At 32.1% G+C, this 21,904-nt stretch overlaps 1 pseudogene; it reads right to left on the bottom strand.

Moving 5' to 3' along the window:
* Positions 1-11,875: 11,875 nt before the first annotated feature.
* On the bottom strand, positions 11,876-17,125 carry LOC128132898 (NADH-ubiquinone oxidoreductase chain 4-like; annotated as a pseudogene).
* Between the last annotated feature and the right edge of the window lie 4,779 nt (positions 17,126-21,904).

The raw sequence follows: 21,904 nt of genomic DNA, 5'->3' as shown, positions 1-21,904 counted from the left end.
TTTCTCGACATAGAAACAATGCATCCAATAAGCTATCCTATATTTTAGCAAACTTAGATTTTATTGAAATGCTTATTTTATAAAGTCCAATTAAGTATAATTGACGCAATCAAATTGTAAATTTAATATCTTGTATTAAGATTTGATGTTTGAGCGCAAAAGAAATATTTATAAACATTTTAATAAAACATATCTTTCATTATAAGCTTTGAAGTTTTATAGGTTTTTAAAATCTCAATTTTAAACTTATAAGATTTAATCATCAAAATTTGCGATGATTAAGATTTTTATAACAAAAAAACGCTTTTGTTTTAGAACCACAATTTGTTGCATTTTATGTATATAAAAAATTGTCCATAATTTAAAATTATATTTTACAAATATGCAAAATATATAAACATAAAACAAGCGTCAAAGAGCATAAAATATGTGTGGATAAACCAACCATAAACTACTGAGATCTTGTGGGACATCACAAAAATGTCATGACAAAAATTCCAAGTCCATTTCCACGAGACATAATAGACAAAAATATTTTGATGATGTCTTCATCCTCCTACTTGCTTAAACACTTGTAGAAAATTCATAAAATGATTTTATAAACTTTATAAAACTTTAATAAAACTTGGTGCATGAACTTTTGGTCTTTAAAATGGCCACCATTATCATTCTTGTTACATTCTTATAAACATAAACTATCCTAACTAATCTATTACTCAAAAAACAAACATAATGAAATATATATATATATATATATATATATATATATATATATATATATATATATATATATATATAATTATTACATACCATATGAATAAATAAATATAACACCTAATTTAACAAATGAACACAAGTAACATCATAAATGGTTGATGACTAGTTTATGCACATCATATATACATATATATATATATATATATATATATATATATATATATATATATATATATATATATATATATATAATGTACAAAATAACACTTCGTTTTTCTAAGAAAACTTTTATGGCTAAAAAGATGCATGTAAACTTCTAGTCATAAAAATTACAATTATAAACATATTAAAGTTTTCACAGAAAATATGTATGAAATTTTCTTACAAAAAAGAATTCATATTTTCCAAAAAAAAAAGATTATACCAAATAATCTAATGATGTAACCAATGTTGCAAAAATGGTTTTGATACCAATTGTTGGGTTTTATTCAAAAATTGGTTTCTAAAAGCACTAGAAACTGCAACAAAAGCTTTAAAATTGTGAATAAACTTAAAACAGTTTTAACCAACCAAGGGCCATTTTAGAAACATGGAAAGATTAAAACCACCATATGAAGAACATACTACAACCATTGAAGTCTTTGATTCCTCTTGGTAGGTTGGAATTTGATGAATAATGTAGAGTAGAAACCCACGTTAGAAGAAACACCAAAATATATCAACATGATATGAATTCTAGTCCTTTTAATAATAAGAAAATGCTTAATCTTTAAGTTAAAACCCAAGCAATCACTTAAAGAAAGATGCAAGTATCAACTTCTTATTTTATGATCTTAATTCCTTAAGAGACAAAACAAGAGAGAGTATGGAGAGGGAGAGAGAATTCATATTTATCTAGCCAAAAGTGTTGGAAAACAAAACAAGTTAAGAACTTTAAACAAGTGTAAAAACAAACGTCGATGAAACTCGAGGAAAAAAAACTTCTGAAAAACATAAATAAATATGAACAAAATATCTAATGTGGTTCGGTCAAGGTGACCTACATCCACCAACGGGTTTCTAGCCTAACTGTATCAGGTGTTGCCATCTCTTCTAGAGGTTGAGGGTTCAAGTCCTATCATGGACATAGGTGGAATTAAGTAATAGCTTATGAGTAGAATATATTTTCGTTTAAAAGAAGTGACCTATCTCCATGGGCATATGAGAGAGAGATAGAGAGAGAAAGGATTTTATTAACTTTCATGAACTACTACAAATTCTCAATGTTATATCACACATTGAGCACTCACTGAAAACTAAACTAGAAATTTACAATGATGGGCATATGAGCTTATTTATAGACATGGGAAACCCTAAATCTGATAGGAAAAGCCCATCCATAACTATCCCGTGAAAGGGGTGCCTTAATTTCCATCCAATCAGAAATACCATGCAGACGCTTCTAGAACCTTCAACTTTATACACATGTAACGTACATAAAATATGGTCCCAAAAATTTCATTTTTAATTTATTAAATAAACAACATTTGTCGAAAACATCCAATCATGTTCATAAACCAAAGTATCCAAATCAAAAACATCAGAGTAATATCCTAGGCAAAACATCATGGTGTGTGTAGTGCAGTCCTCCAGAGCTTTTCCCCTTGCTACCAGAGGTACCTGAAACCAAAAATGAAAACCGTAAGCACAAAGCTTAGTTAGTTCCCCCAAAATACCACATACCAACATATAGTAAACATATAGTGGGCCCCGCCCGGTCATCGAGACGAGCTCGGTATACATATAACATATATCAAATAAACACAAACACACATGCAATAATCAAATATCATACAACTAGTCTTTGGGCCTTTCCCGACATTAGGCCTTAGCCCGGAAGCGTATAAACACATACACATGTGAGAGTCATGAAGACAGTTAGCATACTAACATAGCATAAACATGGGTCGGCCTTTGTAATAAAAATCTGATGAATTTTTTTTCACTTATGAATAATGAGAACTGAAACTCTAAAAAAAATAAATTTTGTATTTTATCTTAAAACTATATCAATATGAATGTCTATTTATAGAAAATAAAAAATTATGAACATTGATATATTTAATATAATTTTTCGATAAAAATAGCTTTATAAAAATAAAAAAAAATATATGTTTTTGGGTATATTAAGGTAATGATTACCATAGTTTAAGGAAACATGTTTTGTTGGAAACACATGTGTATCCGTTATCTATTTCCGCCGGTACGCCTAAGTGTTTTGCGGAAAAATAAATGTCTGGCTAGAATAATTCTCTCATTCTCAACCTTTTTTTTCTCAATTGAACCCTCTTCTCTCTCTCTCTCTCTCTCTATATATATATATATATATATATATATATATATATATATATATATATATATATATATATATATATGTATATAGTTTATCTAGAGAAAGAAAATGATTGAATGGATTTGATCACTAATGAGTTGAACATCAAATTAATTTCACTAGTGGAAAGAAACCCAAATGGAAGATTTCTAAGCATTCCCTTGAAATAATTATAAGATTCTTTTTAATTCGATTACGTGGCTATTAAAGTCAGATGTAAATCTGATGGTGTATTCTGTATTTGCTATCCAAACAATTTAAATAACATTCTTAGTCATTTAAATTTGTTCCTATGTAGTTGCCATTAGCTCATGGATGGGTACTAGCGGAGTTGTGAGTCTTGGTAAAGTCTAGGGTCCTCAATCTATAACGGACATATCCTCTATTTGTGTTAAATTTTAAACCTTAAAACTTTGCTCGATTGGTCATGTAATTTGATTAGGACTTTAATGAAGGCAAGTGAAAATATGACATGTATTTCCTCTTAGTACACTTAATGACTTAAAGTATAACATTGGAGGTTGTTAGGTTGGAAGTTCATCTGGATGAATGAAGATGGACGGAAGCTAAGTAAACTATAGAAAAATCCTCAATGATAATCACTTTGTAGCCAGATGGCGCCAACTACTATTTTGTCCCTCCTTAGGTTCCTTTTCGACCACTGCCTTATACTTGTGGTTGGCTTTCATCAAGACGTGGTCAATGCACTTTCGAATTTTATAATTCATGGTTACTTTTATATGGATCACAGGAAAGCATTTTGAGGTCTTATAATTAAGAAAAGCATTAATTACCACTAACTTTATTTAATAAAATGACAGTTTTGTCCTTACTTTGCATTTAATGTTCCATTAAATGCTTAGTTGGTTAAGTAATAATGAGGGGTGTTTTGGTAAAAATATTATTTATTTTTAGAAGTGGACTATTATTTTGAGACAAACCAAAAAGGAAAGATGGACTGTAATTTTGGGATGAAGGGAGTATTAATTTTTATTTTTAGTAATTTAACCAAATATTTTGAACAATACACTCTCTTAATAGGATTTGTAATGTTTCATTCATCTTCCTTATATATATATATATATATATATATATATATATATATATATATATATATATATATATATATATATACACACGTGTACACTATGGGTGGGAATGGATGAAGCTGATTTTGACTAGTCTCCTTTTCCATCACTGGTCAATGGACGATCATGATGTGCAGGATGGATCTTGCGATATGGAGAACTCGGTGGAGATGGATGATTCAAACCCTGAGGGAGACGAAGATGGTATTTCAGAGACAACTAACTCGTCAAGAAGGGAACCTACTAATGGAGGTTTGTTCAGTGACGAGTTGGAAGCAGGAGAATTCTGGTCCGATGGTAATACTGAGGTTGAAAAGACGGTTGTATCGGAGTTGATGGTTGTGGAGTGTGAGCCCTCGTTGGAAACCAGGTCTCTGGTGGGTGAAATGCCGGTAACTACAGCCCATACATCCGGGGTGGACCTAATTCATGGGGAACTTCAACTGTCTCCCGAGATTAAATGCCAACATGTGAATAGAGACTCTGACCATCCTGTTGACTGTTCAACTGATGTCGCGACTTCTGAGGAAAATAAGGTGAATAATCTTTGTTTAAATTCGGAGTTAATAAAATCTGGGTGTTTTGGGCCATTTAAAAGTGAGCCTGTAAACAATGGTGCTAGGATACTTCCTAAATCTTTTGGGCCTCTAATTGGGAATATGGATGATTTGGATCCGGATGTTGAATCTCTAGATGATGGGTCTAATAGGAAGAAGACGCAACGCTCCTCTCCTCCTCAGTTAGATTTGAATTGTAACCCCATCAACTCCTTTGCTTCCGATCACGTTCCGGATGGTGACGATGATGGTTCGTCTTCAAACCGCTCCACTCATCCATGGGGTCCGACTATGCATCCTCATCGTCCTGTCGATATCACCAAGACTGCCCTCACAGTGGGGATTGGTAAATTGGTCGATGTAGACATTGAAATTGGGAATAAAGTCTTAGAGGAGGTAATGGGTATGAATGGTGAGAACAATATTCCCCAATGAATATGCTCTCTTTAAATGTTAGAGGAATTGGTGAAGCCCTAAAGAAAATATGGGTTACGAGATTATGCTCAGAGCACAGGGTCTCGGTGATGTGCCTCCAAGAATCCCAATTGTGTTTCGCCTCTTCACTCCAATTAAATATTCGGAACTGCTAGATAAACAATAGCTTTGGTTTTGAATTAACTGAAGCAACTAGGTTATCCGGAGGTCTGATTACAATTTGGGACAATGGGGCTTTCAGAGTATCAAATACAATAAAAACAAGGCACTTTTTTATTGTTTTTGGTCGATGGGTGGGCATAAACATCGACCTTGCCATTGTAAACGTTTATGTGCCACACACCTTGATAGAAAAAAGAAGAATTTTGGGAAATCTAGCTCAAATCAAATCTAGTAGAATGGCGATTCGGATCCATGGTGGATATTTTAACGTAGTCCATAGAAAGGAGGAGCGGGTTAATTCCAGATTTTGTCATGTTTCTGTTGATGACTTCAATGAATTTATTCTCTATGTGCTCTACATGATTTAAGAATGGGGGGATACAAGTTCACATATTTTAGACCTGAAGATGGTGGTAAGATAAGTAAATTGGACAAATTTATTGTATGTGATAATTTTATGGATTCCTTTCCGGGATCCTCGGTAACGGTCCTTGATAGGGAATTATCGGATCATAGCCCCATTATGCTAAAAACATCCTATGAGGACTTTGGTCCAATACCATTCAGATTTTTTAATTCATGGATGTCAAGGCTGGGTTTTCATGATTTGGTGATGGAGGCATGGAAGAATTTTAAAGGCCATGGGTGTGCTGATGCTTTCCTGGCTACTAAGCTTCGATTCTTAAAGAAGGAAATTAAGAGATGGCGGGAAATTGGTCTGGCTTCAAAAACTAAGGAGCTGGAAGAGTACAGGAATAAGATATCACAACTAGATGTTTCAGTGGAATCTAGAGAGTTGTTTCCCCAAGAGTTGGGGAATCAGTCCAACTGTGTTCGTAGGATTGCAGATCTCGAAAGGGTGGCAGCAATGGACTTGAAGCAAAAGGCGAAAGTGAAATCGGTGGCTGACGGGGATGAAAACACCTCCTTCCATGGTTATGTGAATAACCAAAACAGGAGGAATAAAATACACGAGCTGGTGATTAATGGTCAATGGGTTTTGAGTCCTCACGCCATTAAAAGTGAGATTTTGCAGTATTTTTCAGGAAAATTTGAAGAAAAATGGAAGATTCGGCCAAAAATTAGAAGCAACAGATTCAAAAAACTTTCTCCGGAGACGAGCTCCTCCCTTGAGTTGCCTTTCTCTATTAAGGAAATCAGGAATGCAATATGGTGTTGTAGATCGGAAAAGGCCTCGGGACCGGACAGATTCTCCTTCCAATTCTTTAAAACTTACCGGAATATGCTGAATTATGATATTATGAGATTTGTTAGATCATTTGAAGAGTGGGGAAACTTTTCTATGGGATGTAATTTGTCATTTATATCCGTTGCTGTCAAGATAAAGGATCCACTCTCTTTAAACGACTACAGACCAATAAGTCTTATTGGTGCTTTATATAAGATTGTTGCTACAACTTTGGCGATCCGGGTGAGAAAATATATTGGTGTGTGCATTGATGATGTGCAATCTGCTTTTGTGGAAGGAAGAAACATTCTTGAGGGTCTATTGATAATAAATGAGGTGTGCTCCTGGACGACAAAAGTGACAGGAAAGCACTACTATTCAAGGTGGATTTTAACAAGGCGTTTGACTCCATGAATTGGGAGTATATTGACTCGGTTATGGAATAGATGAAATTCAGTTTAAAATGGAGAAGATGGATAAATGGATGCCTTACGCCGGCGAGGGCATCGGTATTGGTCAATGGCACCCCAACGGTGGAATTCCCTTTGTCTAAAGGGGTGAGGGACGTTCAAACCAAGCCCTCAATCTCTCTGGTCCCAAATTCTAAGTGGTTTCCATAACCCTACAAAACGGCCTTGGTATTGCTTTGCAAAACATAATAGGGGTGGGTATGGTCAAGTATTGACAAAGCTAAGAATGAATTTTTGATGTTGAATATAGATGTGATGGAGATAATGAATACGCATGATGGGGGATTAACGTGGAGATTGGACTATGTGGTGAATGGGAATTTTTTGTGTGGCGGGGTTGCAAGGTAGACTTGACAGAGCATCTTATCTGGTTTGTGACGGTGAGTTTTAGTGGTTGAATTCAATTCCTAAAAGGTGGTGAGTTTTATCTGGCGTGCAAAATAGGGAAGGATCCAATCGGCAGAGGCGTTATATAGGAGGAACATTCCTATCCCATCACCAATATGCGGGTTATGTGCAGACATAGAGGAATCAATTGCCTACATTCTCACCTCCTGCAGTCTGGAAAAGGATATTATAAGTAATGGAGAAAATTTATATAAAGATGTCTCATCTCCGATACAGCCTCAATCTTGATCAACGATTCTCCCACTAAGGAATACTAGATTACAAAAAGGGTTAGACAATCACACCTTTTATTTGTTTTTCTTTTTATGCATGCCATGGAGAGTCTCCATATTTTCATGAAATCTACTTATGATAACTTGAGCTTTTGTGGCATTTCCCTTCTGAAAATGGGCCTACATTCTCTCATCTGATGTACCCAAAGAATTTGTGTTTATATGTTAATATTTATTTAATAATGTGTTTAATCTAATGATTTTATCTTCGGTCCTGCCAAAATATGAATTTCCATAAATGAAAAGTTTATGGCATTAAGGTTGACTCCTGGGTTTCTTTTCTTGCTAACTTCCTTAATTGCGAGCCTACCTCCTTTCTATTTTCTTACAAGGAACTTTCATCAAAGCCTCTAAAACTACCTCATATTCGATGAATCAAACATAGGGATAAACTGTGATGATATCAAAGTACAACTTTTCACATGGATCAAACATAGGGATACATTGTGATGTGCAATTGGCACAATTGATCTTGTTACCCTTTAGTTGCCTGTAATTTTTAGTTAGGATTAATGTCACTATTGTCGAATTAAATTTGGTAGAATATATCAAAGTACAACTATTCACATGGATCAAACATATGGATAAATTGTGATGTGCAATTGGCACGATTGATCTTGTTCCCATGTAGTTGCATGTAATTTTTACTTGGGATTAATGTCACTATTGTCGAATCAACTTTTTGATTTTGGTTTAAATGGTCCCCAAACTTAATTTATTAATTTTTAGAGGTATAAAGTAAAGTTTGTTGGGTTTAAAAGGTCTCTTTAGAGAATGTGAAGGGGTAACCTGGTTACCCCATATCATATCATTAAATAAATGTTCCACATAGATATTTTTTGGAACATCTTTTCGTTCGACACCAACTTCTCCTTGTTACGCTTTTCTCTTCTCCTTTAAAACCCTACGCAACATGTAGGACACCGCACAAGGCACATTCGGCTTCATTCTTATCATTCTTATGATTACGCCAAAATTAAATCATCTACAACCACCGCCTTCTCCATCCATCCCCCACCTCTGCTGTCGTCATTAATCTTCCACTACTATTGTCGCATCCAGTTCTAAGAACTACCTTCTGATTCACCTCTTCATATGTGAAGGGAGAGCTCATCTCCATTTAACCAACCTATAATGTTTTTCTTTGCATTTAATTTAGGTCAAATTGAGATCATCTCTTACTTATTGTTGATTACATCTGCTACGACAAAACCACTAGGCGATTCCACCACTAATTCTCTCTCTCTCTCTCTCTCTCTCTCTCTCTCTCTCTCCATATGCTGGAACTATTCTAGGGATCAGTTTTTGTGGGGTTAGATTTTTTTAGAAGTCTGATTTGTGTTGCTATCTATTACTAATATCTCTGCAACGATTTTTGACGGTTTTGATTTTTGTTGAGTTTAACTTTTGCTAGGTTTGATTTTTTTCTTCGATCTTCAAGCATTGTGACCGCATGTTTTTTTGGTTGGTTCGATCATGTATTTTTTTAAATCAATTGTGGTGGAATAAATTCCCGCAATCTAATTTTGTTTTCACTAGGAAATCAGTTTTGTTTTCACTAGTGGAATCGATGGTGGTGGAAATGGTGAAGATGATGGAGATGAAATATAATTTTGGTTTGATTTTTTTGTCATTAGGAATGCATTCTTGAAGGTATGATTAAAATCTGAATGTCGTAGGAAATTGACAATGTTGGCATGTAAAATTGATAGCGATAGGTAATTAACTTGATTCATCTTCTGCAACGTTGAGTATGCACGTAGGAAATAAATTATAAAAAATGAAACTAATAAATATATCTATTTGGAATTCATATGGTTTAACTAGATAGCAACATCGTCGTTGAGTAGTGAGCCAACTTAGCAAGAATGGTTAGGTCCAAGGGGTAACCGGATGCAATAGGTAATAGTGACTTTGGTCAATATTGAATTTGTACTCCTAAAGAGCAAGAAATTATGTTGAGGGACCATTTAAACAAAAACAAAATTGATTCGGCTATAGTTACATTAACATTTTTATTTGTGTTTTTATCTTAGCACCTTGCCGTTTTATATTCTTTTTTCGTTCAATAAAATATTGCCACGTTAGGAAAAAAGGACCTTGTACATTTGTTAATTATAAGGTTTTAACTTTTTTGTAATATTTTAAATATCCTTAATAGAAACAAATAATAAAATCTTTTGGGCCTTTTATAAATTACCTAACATTTAAGTTTAAGATGTTTTATATAATAATGTCAAGATAAATTAAATATCATTTTATATTTTTTTTCTATTTATCTTCCTACCATAGTGACAAGTGGATTAAAAATACTATCAATTTCATTAAATATAACACATCTCAATATTTGATAGGGTAGGATGATAAGTAGGAAGAAAATATAAAACGATATTTAATGTCAATAAACCACAACATCATTATTTGTCATCATTTTACTTCAGTTAGGTATCAAGGTAGACATTACAATGCGAATGTATTATGTATTTCACTGATGATTTGATTGTTTTTAGTTATACAATAAGATGTCAATACATTAACATATTACATATGTATCATTTATGTTTCATACTTTTTTCCTTTTGCAGATTCTGAAAGTGATAACGAACATAAGGATTGATCGCTATTTAAATTCTATTGCATTGGAATCCATAAGGTACTTGAAAGTCATTTGAGAAATGATATAATATCACAGAGAACCATGACAAAATGTAAATAAGGGATTGTGAAAGCTAAGGACATAATGAAAAATACGTCTTTTTCCTTGAAATAGTTTCCTTTATATATATATATATATATATATATATATATATATATATATATATATATATATATATATATATATATATATATATATATATATATATATAAAAGTTCAATAGAGAACCATAATTATTGGTCTTTCAAGGAACCAAATCTTTCTTTTTTCAATTTGTACAGCTTATTCTTTATCGAAAAAAAATCTAAAAATATCTAAATTCATATATTAACATTGTGAATGTGAAAAATATTTTTCGGATTCACCGTGTGAATCCGGATTCACGTTGTGAATTGTCAAAAATTCATATTGTGAATTTGACGTAAAAACAAATCGAATTTGATATCATTGGAAAAAGGATAAAAAGTTATGAATTTCTGTATTTTTAGTTTTTTTTGATAAAAAAATAAGTTCTAAAAGTTTTAAAAAAAGATTGGTTCCTTGGTTAATTATGATTCTCTATTGAACCTCACTGTATATATATATATATATATATATATATATATATATATATATATATATATATATATATAGAGAGAGAGAGAGAGAGAGAGTTACGTTCATATATAAACCTTAATTATTATGTGAATGTGTGAACCAATGAGAATTTAGAAATAAAATAAATGATTAATTAAACAAATATAGGTATAATGAACATTTTCCTTTTATCTACCCAAATTAAAATAGTAACTATAGAAACAATTTAACATACGTTTCAAATGCTAATAAAATTTTCAATCATTAGAATATCGGATAATATGTCTGCAAGAATTTAACTTTCATAAGAAAATAATACTAATTGTTAATCTTTTCAGAATATTCTATACTAGGAAAATGCGATATTACTTAATTCTTTAAGATTTAAGTAATATTATTAATCATTACAACCTTATATACCTCATAACATATCAACATTCTTTAGGAATCTTAAACTATAAACAACTCCTTTTTAAATAATGTCTATTACAAAATTCCAAAGTTGATTATCATGTCTGCATTCTAACCTCACTACCAATAAATAGAAATTTATGTAATAATTCTTTACGAATCAAATTTAGAAAGAAAAATTAACAGTGTATAATGTTTTATCTCCTCCTCCGCAAACTCTCTTTCAACCTTTTCCAACTCCTTATCTGTTTGTTACTACTTACATCTTCATGCTCATCATCTTCTCTTCTTATAAATTGCTTCATCCCAAGAGCATTTGCATTCAGTTAAAGTCCTTGATCTGTTTCAACTTATCTCTACTAACATGTGTTATAAAAGGAGTGTTTTTCAATTTAATGCTTATACTAATGCATATATTAAACACATAAACGCATTGCGTAAAAATTTGTAATTTTGATTGAAAAATTTAATACACAATATAAACTAATAGTCAATTGTATTTAAAACATTTATAATTAAATTCATACCAACAATTCAGTAATAGGCCCTGAGTAATAGCAAAACTAGTCCTCCTGATTCCACAATCGCGTCCCTGTCATCAAGCTTTCAACAATGTATTGACACAGATAGATACTTGAATAGTCTTTTAACATGGTTAACCTGTCAACAACTTCTATTTGACATGTCCCCATTTTCTTTGAATCAATAAAAGTGTTGATAAACATTATTATAGAACTAAGTCTAAATAGAAGTTCATCAACTTTCGACTCCTTTATTTTTCATAATATGATGTACTTGAATACTTTTTTGGGGATATTGACCTCTCCATAGATATACCCATAATCTCATATATCATTTCCTTAATTATGGTCCATTGACAAATAGACTGTTGTTACTACATCACACTTCATTTTCGATCTAATTTCACCAACATTTCCACCATCATCTTTTCTTTTTTTTACCTTTTTCCCTTCTTTGTTGATTCTACATTGTGTTTCTTCCTTCTTTATTTCTAATTTACCCTCCCTCGTCTATCATAGCTCCATCCTTTTCTACAATGATTTCTACCTTGGGTAATTCTTCATCAGCTTCCGATTCTTCTTGGAGAGGTTGTGCTACTACAACACCATCTGTTAATGAAAACAAGTTAAAAATTGAATATGAACTTACTTGAACCATATGAATTCTTTTAGAATTCTATAAACTATACCAATATACGACCTTACTTTATTTATTTATTCTACAAGAATACCAAAGTAAATAATCAATGCACATCAAAAAACCAATATACTGACCCATCAATCAATACACAAGCATAAAACATGATTTTATGCAAATAATACGTGTATATTCTTTCAGAATTTTTTATGTTATCAGAAATTATGATGTTATACCTTAATCTAGAAGAATAAATCATAAACAGTACAGACACCTCCAAGAATCATAAATACACTCAAACCCTAAATTATTATAAAATAAAATACACTCTATATATTCAACAATTCCATGTGCATTCTGACAGAATGTCTGATTCTTATAATTATTCTTGATGAATACATTGATGATTATACTTATTCTTACAGAACACATCACAAACAATCAAAAACCAAGAAGAATCGTAACTACACTCCAACCCTAACTTGTTATTAACTGAAATTCAATCTACGTTCTCAACGATTACATGTGACTTCTCACAAAATGTGTGTTGCTTATCCGAATTCTTGAAGAATAAATCGTAAACAATAAGAAATACTGCTATTGGTGGATTGACAAATCATCGTCTTTGTCGTCGAGCCATAGTAGCGAAGATGTTGTGTTTGTGAGCTTCGTTTTGATGTTTTGTCCCAATATTGAGCTTCATCGCCTTCTCATTCTTTGAATTTTGACTTACTAGTCGATTCCATTCTTTGATTGTAAATTCTGTGGTGATGGTTCTTATACGTCTAGAGTATTGTCAGTAGTTGGAATAAGAAATATTTTAAAAATGATAATTGATTTGGTTTGAGGGAAAGCATATAATCATACGATAATATCAACAATCTTACCCCCCCCCCCCCCCCCCCCCCCCTAAAAACATGGAATGTTATTAACCGGTGGCACAAAAGAATCTGGCTCTACGCTTGTAATATGTTGAATTCCATTTTTAAAATAGTAATAACGCTTTTATCACCAATTTAATTAAAACAAAAAATCATTAATTAATTAAATCAGGATCCATTCTTAACCACAACATTCTCTAAATCCAATGGTCCACATTGAGTCATACACTTACACTATAATTACCATTCACATTTAGTCCTAACCTTATATATATATATATATATATATATATATATATATATATATATATATATATATATATATATATATATATATGTATATGTTCAAATGAGACCCAAAAAAGATTAAGAACCATAGAAACCACTTATTTTTTGTCTATTCTTTCTAACTTACTTTGCAACAAAACTTTCCAAAGTCTCTCACACTCTTCCGACAACACTTTTATCTTTTATTATATCGGATTTACACACTACACAAACTCTATCTTCTCTCTCATCTCAAACTTGAAGAACACATAAACATTGCCACCAGTTGCCACCAGCCACCACCCCCTGCTGTCGCCGCCTCCGACCACCGACGAATCACTGCCATCAGATCCACAAGCTCTGATTGGCTCCAGATCTACAATTTCTGCTTCAGATCTACAATTTTTAGCTTCAGATCCACGATCGCTACCACTACTGAAGTCACACCACAACCTCCTACTATCGACATCATGTTAAAATCTAGTTAGATTTGGTGTGTATGGTTCGATTTTTCTAGATCTAATTTATGTTGTGTTATTTCATGCATATATCTGAAGCTATTATAGTGACACGGGTAGCTGATGGTAGTTCTACCACCTTAGATACATTCCAAAACTATCACCTTCTCCATCTTTTTCTCTCTGACCTCCAATGAAACACATCAAGTATGTTGATTTTTTATTTTTATTTTTTTTCCTTCTGTTAAGCTATGAATTTAATGTTTTAATATCTCATTTATTGTTTATTTTTGTTAATCATTGTTTTTTCTGTTGTTAAGTTGTTGATCCATGCTTTTTCCTTATTTGTTATAACATATGCATCAAATTGTTATTCATAGTTTATGTTTAATGGTTGTTATACTATGAATAAAAACTTAGAAGATGGGTTATTATGTTAATGTTTTCTTGAATAATATGAACTTATTTTTTTAAGCCATGAATTATGATTTTTAATGTTTCAACTAATGTTCTGGTATGTTAAAGTTCGTTTTAACTGTTAATGAGTGAATTGATGGTTTTAAGTAGTGAATACTATGAAAGAAAGTCCTAAATTATTTTTTTGTTTTTTTTTTCTATTAAAAGAATCATTAAAAATCAAAAAAAAAAGAAGAATAAGATTTTATCCAATATTAGACCTTGAAATAGAACCTTGTTGAACAAAAAAGATGTATTTGGATACAATGGATATGCTCTGGGACGGACGGATTCGAACCTCCGAATAGCGGGACCAAAACCCGTTGCCTACGCCCCATTTATATTGTTATTGGACACTAATACTAATAAAGAATAATATTGGTATTAAGTGTTCGTCAATTCCAGCCCAACTATCTATAGAAAATCTTTCTTCTTTATTCTTCTTTATAGAATATATTATAGATTCGTGTAAGAATTTTGACATGTGTATATCTAGAATTCAACTGAATTTATTGATCATTACATACAATTCAATTAAGATATTTTATGAAAGTATACCATGAGATAATCATCTTAGGGTGATCCTTTTGTCGACGGATGCTCCTATTACACTCGTAGTCTCTGAAGGATGAGAACCATCTATGTAGCATCTACACCGAGAATTCAAGTATTGTATACGTCGTTAGTCTAATACTTTGTAGGAACTACCCGTAATAACGAACTTGCAAAACGGATCTATTTATCATAAAGAGATTCGTCGTTCCTGATCTGCTTCACCTTAATTGTTATTTGAACAAGTAAAAGTTCTGTATTGGTCCGAGTGGGAATATCAGCATCATTGTGGTAAAGGTCGTAATGCTAGAGGAATCATTACCGCAGGGCATAGAGGGGGAGCTCATAAGCGTCTATACCGTAAAATAGATTTTCGACAAAATGAAGAAGACATATATGGTAGAACCGTAACCATAGAATACGACCCGAATCGAAATGCATACATTTTTCTCATACACTATAGGGATGGTGAGAAGAGATATATTTTACATCCTAGGGGGCTATAATTGGAGATACCATTGTTTCTGGTACAGAAGTTCCTATAAAAATGGGAAATGCCCTACCTTTGAGTGCGGTTTGAATGCTAATATAAGATGCTCAGCTCCGCACAACGTAGGGATTAGCACGCTTTCGGGAAGAACATATAATAATAGAGGATCCAGCATGCGGAACACGCCGATCATTAGAAATTCACGAATTAGAGATGTTGTAATATACTCTTTCCAAGGTTCTAAATGGCGTGAGGCGTGGCGTGGCGGCAAGGCCAAGCCTCAAGCTTAACGAGCCATGGCGAGCCACGGCGTTTTTCAAGGCGTGATGTAAGGCGGCGATTTTGTATTAATTTAAAATTATATTACCACATAAATATAAATTTATATTAAATATAACTACTTATTAGAAGTGTTAGATCAATAACTAATAACAAAAAGTTAACAAAAACCACAATACTTGTATCCCCGATTTGAAAAGACATAACGAAGAGAAAAAAACTGTGTCTCAAACGAAAAAACACGCGCCATAACATGCCATAACGCGCCATGGCGCACCATATCACGCCTTGCCACGCGTTACGCCTAACAGCAACGTTATGAAGCTTTTCGTAACGGCGAAGCCACGCCTCACGCCATGGCGCGCCTTGGCGCGCGCCATGGCGCGCCTTTTAGAACACTGACTCTTTCCCATAACTTCTCATACCAGACCAACCCACTAAAATGCAAATAGGGATCAGAAATGTGGTCAATATCATAGAGAATAAAGAGATATCGTCTATACCCAAATAAAAATGGATGTTTTCTTAAGGAAGCCATTGAAGGCTTTCCACAAATTGAGATTTGGCCGTAGAAGGATTGAATTGTATCCGAAGAATAGAGGAATACAAAAAAGTAATAAGAGAGGCGCATAGACCAATCAATCGTATCGGTCGTATTCTTGAATTTTGAATGAAAAGAGGAGTAATGCTTCCTAGCACGGGACACAGAATAAGACCACTTAGATCAGAATAGCATTCACAGAAATGTTCTAACATAGAGTAGAATCTAAAATTGAAGAGATCAGTTGACAACAGTCAAAAGATGGGCGTCTAATTCCAAGACAATAGGGGTCTACCAGTGCAAGTCAGCTGAACACCGTGATTGATGAGTGGGTAGGTGGGTTAGGTGCACCTCTCGCCCAGTGGGAAGTTATGAGGCTAGTCTCCCCCCTGAATGAAGAAGTAGTAAGGCCCCCTTCCCGCGTATGCGCCTTGATTTAGTATTTAGTTTTTATTTTGATTCTTTCTATTTTTTTAATGGGAATCTTTCTAAAAAATATATATCTGGCAAAACGCAATTCGTCGAGTTCAATCCAAGGTGCACCTTGCCTTTTTTCAGGTAGCTTTCTTACGCCTATTCAGCTAGGGGGCCATTGGTCATAGCTTCAATTCGTCGAAGGAAAAAAAAGAAGAGAAAGAAAGGGAAGTTTTTTCTTTCTTTCAATCCAAATAAGAGAACAAAGAAACCACTCAAAAATGAAAGTTATATAAAATCAACAAGTTTCAGTAAGAACTAGCACTAGACTTCTTCCCCCCTTTCGACTTTTCCTCTCTGCTTTAGTTTGTGCTTCCACCCGGGCTTTTACTTATGTTTTATAGAGACGGAAATTCTTCTAATAATTCATGTAGAAAGGTGAGGCATTTTCCCCGGCATACGGAAAAAATGAAAGGATGACGCAAAAGACGAGTAAGGGACGGGGAGGGGGAGGCTCTTGAAACCAAACGAGACTAGAAGGAACATGGGAATTAGCACCATTCATATGAGTACTTTTGTCTCGAAAGAGCCAACAAAGGGGTAGCCCTCTATCTCTATATCGGTCTCCATTTAGCATCATATATCGATCTGGAGAACATTTTGATTGGTTGTAGTGCGGATTAAGGAGCTGCTACTCCATGCTTTGGCTATGGAGGTGGGGGCTGTCACCGCCTGATAGAGACAGAAGCCGGGGCCACCGGAGTTATCTGAGTTGAGTGTGTCGATTGAAAGAAAGAAGAGAGACAACTCAAATGTCAGCGCAGAAATAGAAAGATTCGTGCCAAAAAAAGTGGAATTCTTCTAAGATCAATTGCTCGATTTTTTTGCATGCTCTGCTTCCAAAATGCAGAGAAACTTGCGAGGACAGATTCAGGTTGGTTGGTCCAGAAAGTCATGGGAGAGGCAGGCTAAGTGAAATAATATACTGGTTCTAATATAGATTCTTATGAATCAAGCACAACACACTTTATATATCTCCTCCGTCTACAAGGTGAACAACTTAGCTTACAACACAGCGTGTTCGCCACCACAGCATTGGGTTTTTCTGTCCAGGTGCAGGTAGTCCGGATTTTCACAGACATGTCTATTTCACCGAGTCTCTCTCCGAGATAGTGCTGAATTTGATGTTTAATCCCTCATTTGTTGTATAATTTTGTTAACCTTAGTTTTAACTCCCATTAAGTTATAAATGTATATTTTTTTTTGAATTACACTTTGAATTTATTATACTATTTGTGAATTTTCTATATTAAATTGTGTATTAATGGTAATAAGTGTTTTAAGTTGATAATATGGATGTGAATACCACTTTTTGTGTATTAAAATGTGAATTTAGTGTACTAAGCTGTGATTTTTGTGAACGTACTATTTAAGTTATTAATGCATGACTTTATTTATAGGTCCGTTGACAACTCATAGTTTTCAAGAACCCAAGAACTAAAGGTGGAGTGTTAGATCAAAATTAACTCATTAAAACCATGATCGTCATCTTACCAATCTCATTTCATGTTTAATTTTTTGTGCTATTGAAAAATTAATAAAAATGTCTAAAAATTAACATAATAAATCAAATTTTCGATTTTTTTTAAATAACAAGTTTTTGTTATAAAAAAATTCAGATGTTTTAATGTGTTTTTAGAAAACATGAGATTTAAAAAAATTGAACAAAAAACTGCATTTTTTTAAAATAGTAAATTTTAAAAAATCAGCAAGTTTTTGAGAAAAAAACTGGAATATTTCAAAAAAAAAAACTATAAGTTTTTTTAACCAAAAAATCACTTTTTAAGTGCATATATATACATATTTTTTTCAAGTACATGTATGTATATTTCTTATACTAGTCTTAAGTAAATTATAAAAAAACTCATATTTATTTACTAATCTATAAACTCAATAGTACAAGTATTCTATTCGATACAAAATAAAATATAAAAAACAAAAAATAAAACAAAATTTAAAAGTTTTTTCATGTATTCCTATCTAGATTTCGATATTTTCTTATATTTATCACTTTTTACCTCTTCAATATTTTCCACAATTTCTTCTAAATCTACAAAATAATTAAAAAAAAATGATTAATTGAAGAACACTTACAAAAATGCATGTGTGTATATAGACGTAATTCTTATGTGATTTACTTGTGATTTACATGCAAATCATATATTTACATGCGAATCACATTTAATTCATATGTGATTCACTTGTGATTTACATGTGAATCACATGTAATTCATATGTGACTTACATGTGATTCATATGTGAATTACATTTGAATCACATACAATTTATGTATGATTCACTTGTGATTTATATGTAATTTACATGTGAATCACGTGTAATTCATATGTGATTCACTTGTGAATTACATGTGATTCATATGTGAATTACATGTGAGTCACATGTAATTCATACGTGATTCACTTTTGATTTACTGTGAATTACGTGTGATTCATATGTGAATTACATGTAATTTGTATGTGATTCACGTGTGATTACATGTGAATTTAATGGCTAGTAAATAGGTAAATTCAAGATTGGAAATTTTTTATGATTGGAATACTACAAATGTAGATATGTAAATTCAAGATTGGAGTTTGACATGGAATCAAAATGTGAAATTTTGGTTGGCCGGAATGGGATTTATTAATAAAAATGAAATCTACCATTATATTTAATAATTATTTGTTTATTGTAAATGTATGAAAGTAAATTTTTTATTTTTATTTATTTATTATATATGTAATGAGAACATTTTGGTTTTTAATAAAAAAGAAAAAATGAAAATAAATCAAGTCTATTTGGCAACCATGAAATGGAATCCAATTCCGTTGGAATCCGCCAAATTAAATTTCTTATAAATTTATAAAGCTATGTTTTATCTTGTCATGACTTTAATTTTACAAATTTATGCATGTAAAAAATCGACTTCATTACAAAAATTGGTAAAAACTTGAAACATGGCTACATAAGTTGGTAAAATAATCAAACTTTTTTGCATAATTAAGTCATTAGCATATCTCGAAAAATAAAAAGAAATATATTTTTTGGAAATATAAAAAATATTAAGTATCTTTCTTTGATGAAAGCAGTCATGGCCAAGAAAGTTGTTCTATTTTGCGGAATCTTTTACACTTGTTTACAAGAAAAGAATTCAAAGTTCAATTCACTGGAGAACAAAGAACAAAAAAACTGAGTTTAGAAGTTACATTTTCTTTGTGTTTTTCTATAATGAAAATGAAGAATAATTAAATTAAAAAAGAATTTTAATATTATATATAGTAATTTGAAGTCTACATTAGTAGTTAAGTAACATGTCAATATAGATCTATTTGATAATGATTACATGCATTAAGCATACATTATTCTACTTAAGTATATGATAAAATCTATAAAATAATACGACTAATCATGTCAATCACAGCTTAACCTTAAGTATACTATATTCAGCTTGAATTTATGAAATGATTAATAACTTATATGTTTAAATTTAGTAAATAATGAGATGCTATACTTTCTTTAAAAAAATATGTTTCAGTGGGCTACATTTTCTGTCATGCATCATTTTATTGTTTCATTTTTATAGTAGTTTGCTTGTTTTTTTAATTTCACGAGAAAGATAAGACAGCCCAAAACATTATATCATTTTGTAGTCTTATCATAGAAAAGTTTTAGATTAATCTCATTTTCAAGATCTTTACAACAAAACAAATAAAACATGTTATTCTCCACCTATTATAAAAGGGGCATATGGACCAACAAAATATGATTAACACATATGAAACGCTAATTGAAGTATTTTAAATCTTTTTAACTTTTATTAATAGCTATAGCCTATAAGATAACTAAAACTAAAGAAGTTAAATCATATAAAAACATAGCCCTTCTAGCTACAGACAACTAAATGCTATTAATATATGATATAGAATATACATTACTAATTAATCACATATAAGCAGTTTATATTGGAATATTAGATTTAGTAGTTATATTATTTCCATGATAAATAACTCTATAAATAAGGATTAGTAGAGGTTATTTTTGTGCTTCGTTAGATTGTTGAACTAAAGTTTAATTAATAAAATACATACAATCGATTGAGTAAGCAACTGCTTCAAGATGGCTGCCTCTACATGCTCTAATACCTTACAAATTATGTCATGGTTAATTAGTACAACAGTGAGCTTCTCAAAAAATCAAGTTGGTTTTCCCAATATCTTGTTGCCTTCCTTTGATAGCGTTCTTTTTCCCATTTCCTTGTATAGTCTCTTCAAAATACGAATCCCTTTGATGCGTACTGCATCTTATTATACAAATTACAAGATTATGCTTCTCTTTTTTCAAGAAATTAACTAAAAGCAAATAAAGCACAATGTTTCAGTATTGACTTTTGCCTCATTTCATTTCTAATTTTAAAATTTCTATATTAAGTCCACAATGAATTGATCTTCATATACCATTAATGAGTTGCTATATTTCATACAACTCATAATTTTGTGTTTCAAACATTGCGATTGAATTGTAGAAAGTTCAAAGGAAAATTACCAAAGAACAAAAAAAATGGAATTTAGAAATTAAAACCTTAAGGCGCTAGACGAATACTAAATAAAAAAGTCAAAAACTATTCCAATGAATTCAACCACGATTGAAAGACAACCATGCTCTTGTGATACACTCCAGTCATCAGTTCTGTATTCAGAATCAACAAATGACCCAATGGAAAACTAAACAGAAAAAGTCAAAATCTCACAATAAATTACAAGTATATGTAATAATCTGAGCATGAGATAGAACTTTTTGGATCTGTTTCACAAATTCGATGATCTCAGGACTGTTATTGTCGCCATGGAAGAGAGTGGCACAGATCAGATTGGAGCTGGAAGAAGAGTTCCAATCTGTCACATCCCCAAACTAGAATGGCAGAAACGTTTAGGGTGGAAGACTTCATGTATAGTATCATAATGTTTGAATAGTTGTAAAGAAAGCAAACTCAACCATCATAAATATAATTTAAAAGGTTACATTATTTCATGTGTTAC

The sequence above is a fragment of the Lactuca sativa genome, chromosome 3 (genome assembly GCF_002870075.4).
Source record: "Lactuca sativa cultivar Salinas chromosome 3, Lsat_Salinas_v11, whole genome shotgun sequence".
Lineage (NCBI taxonomy): Eukaryota > Viridiplantae > Streptophyta > Magnoliopsida > Asterales > Asteraceae > Lactuca > Lactuca sativa.
Note: the sequence above shows the minus strand (reverse complement) of the source record. Positions and strands in the feature narration are given on the sequence as shown.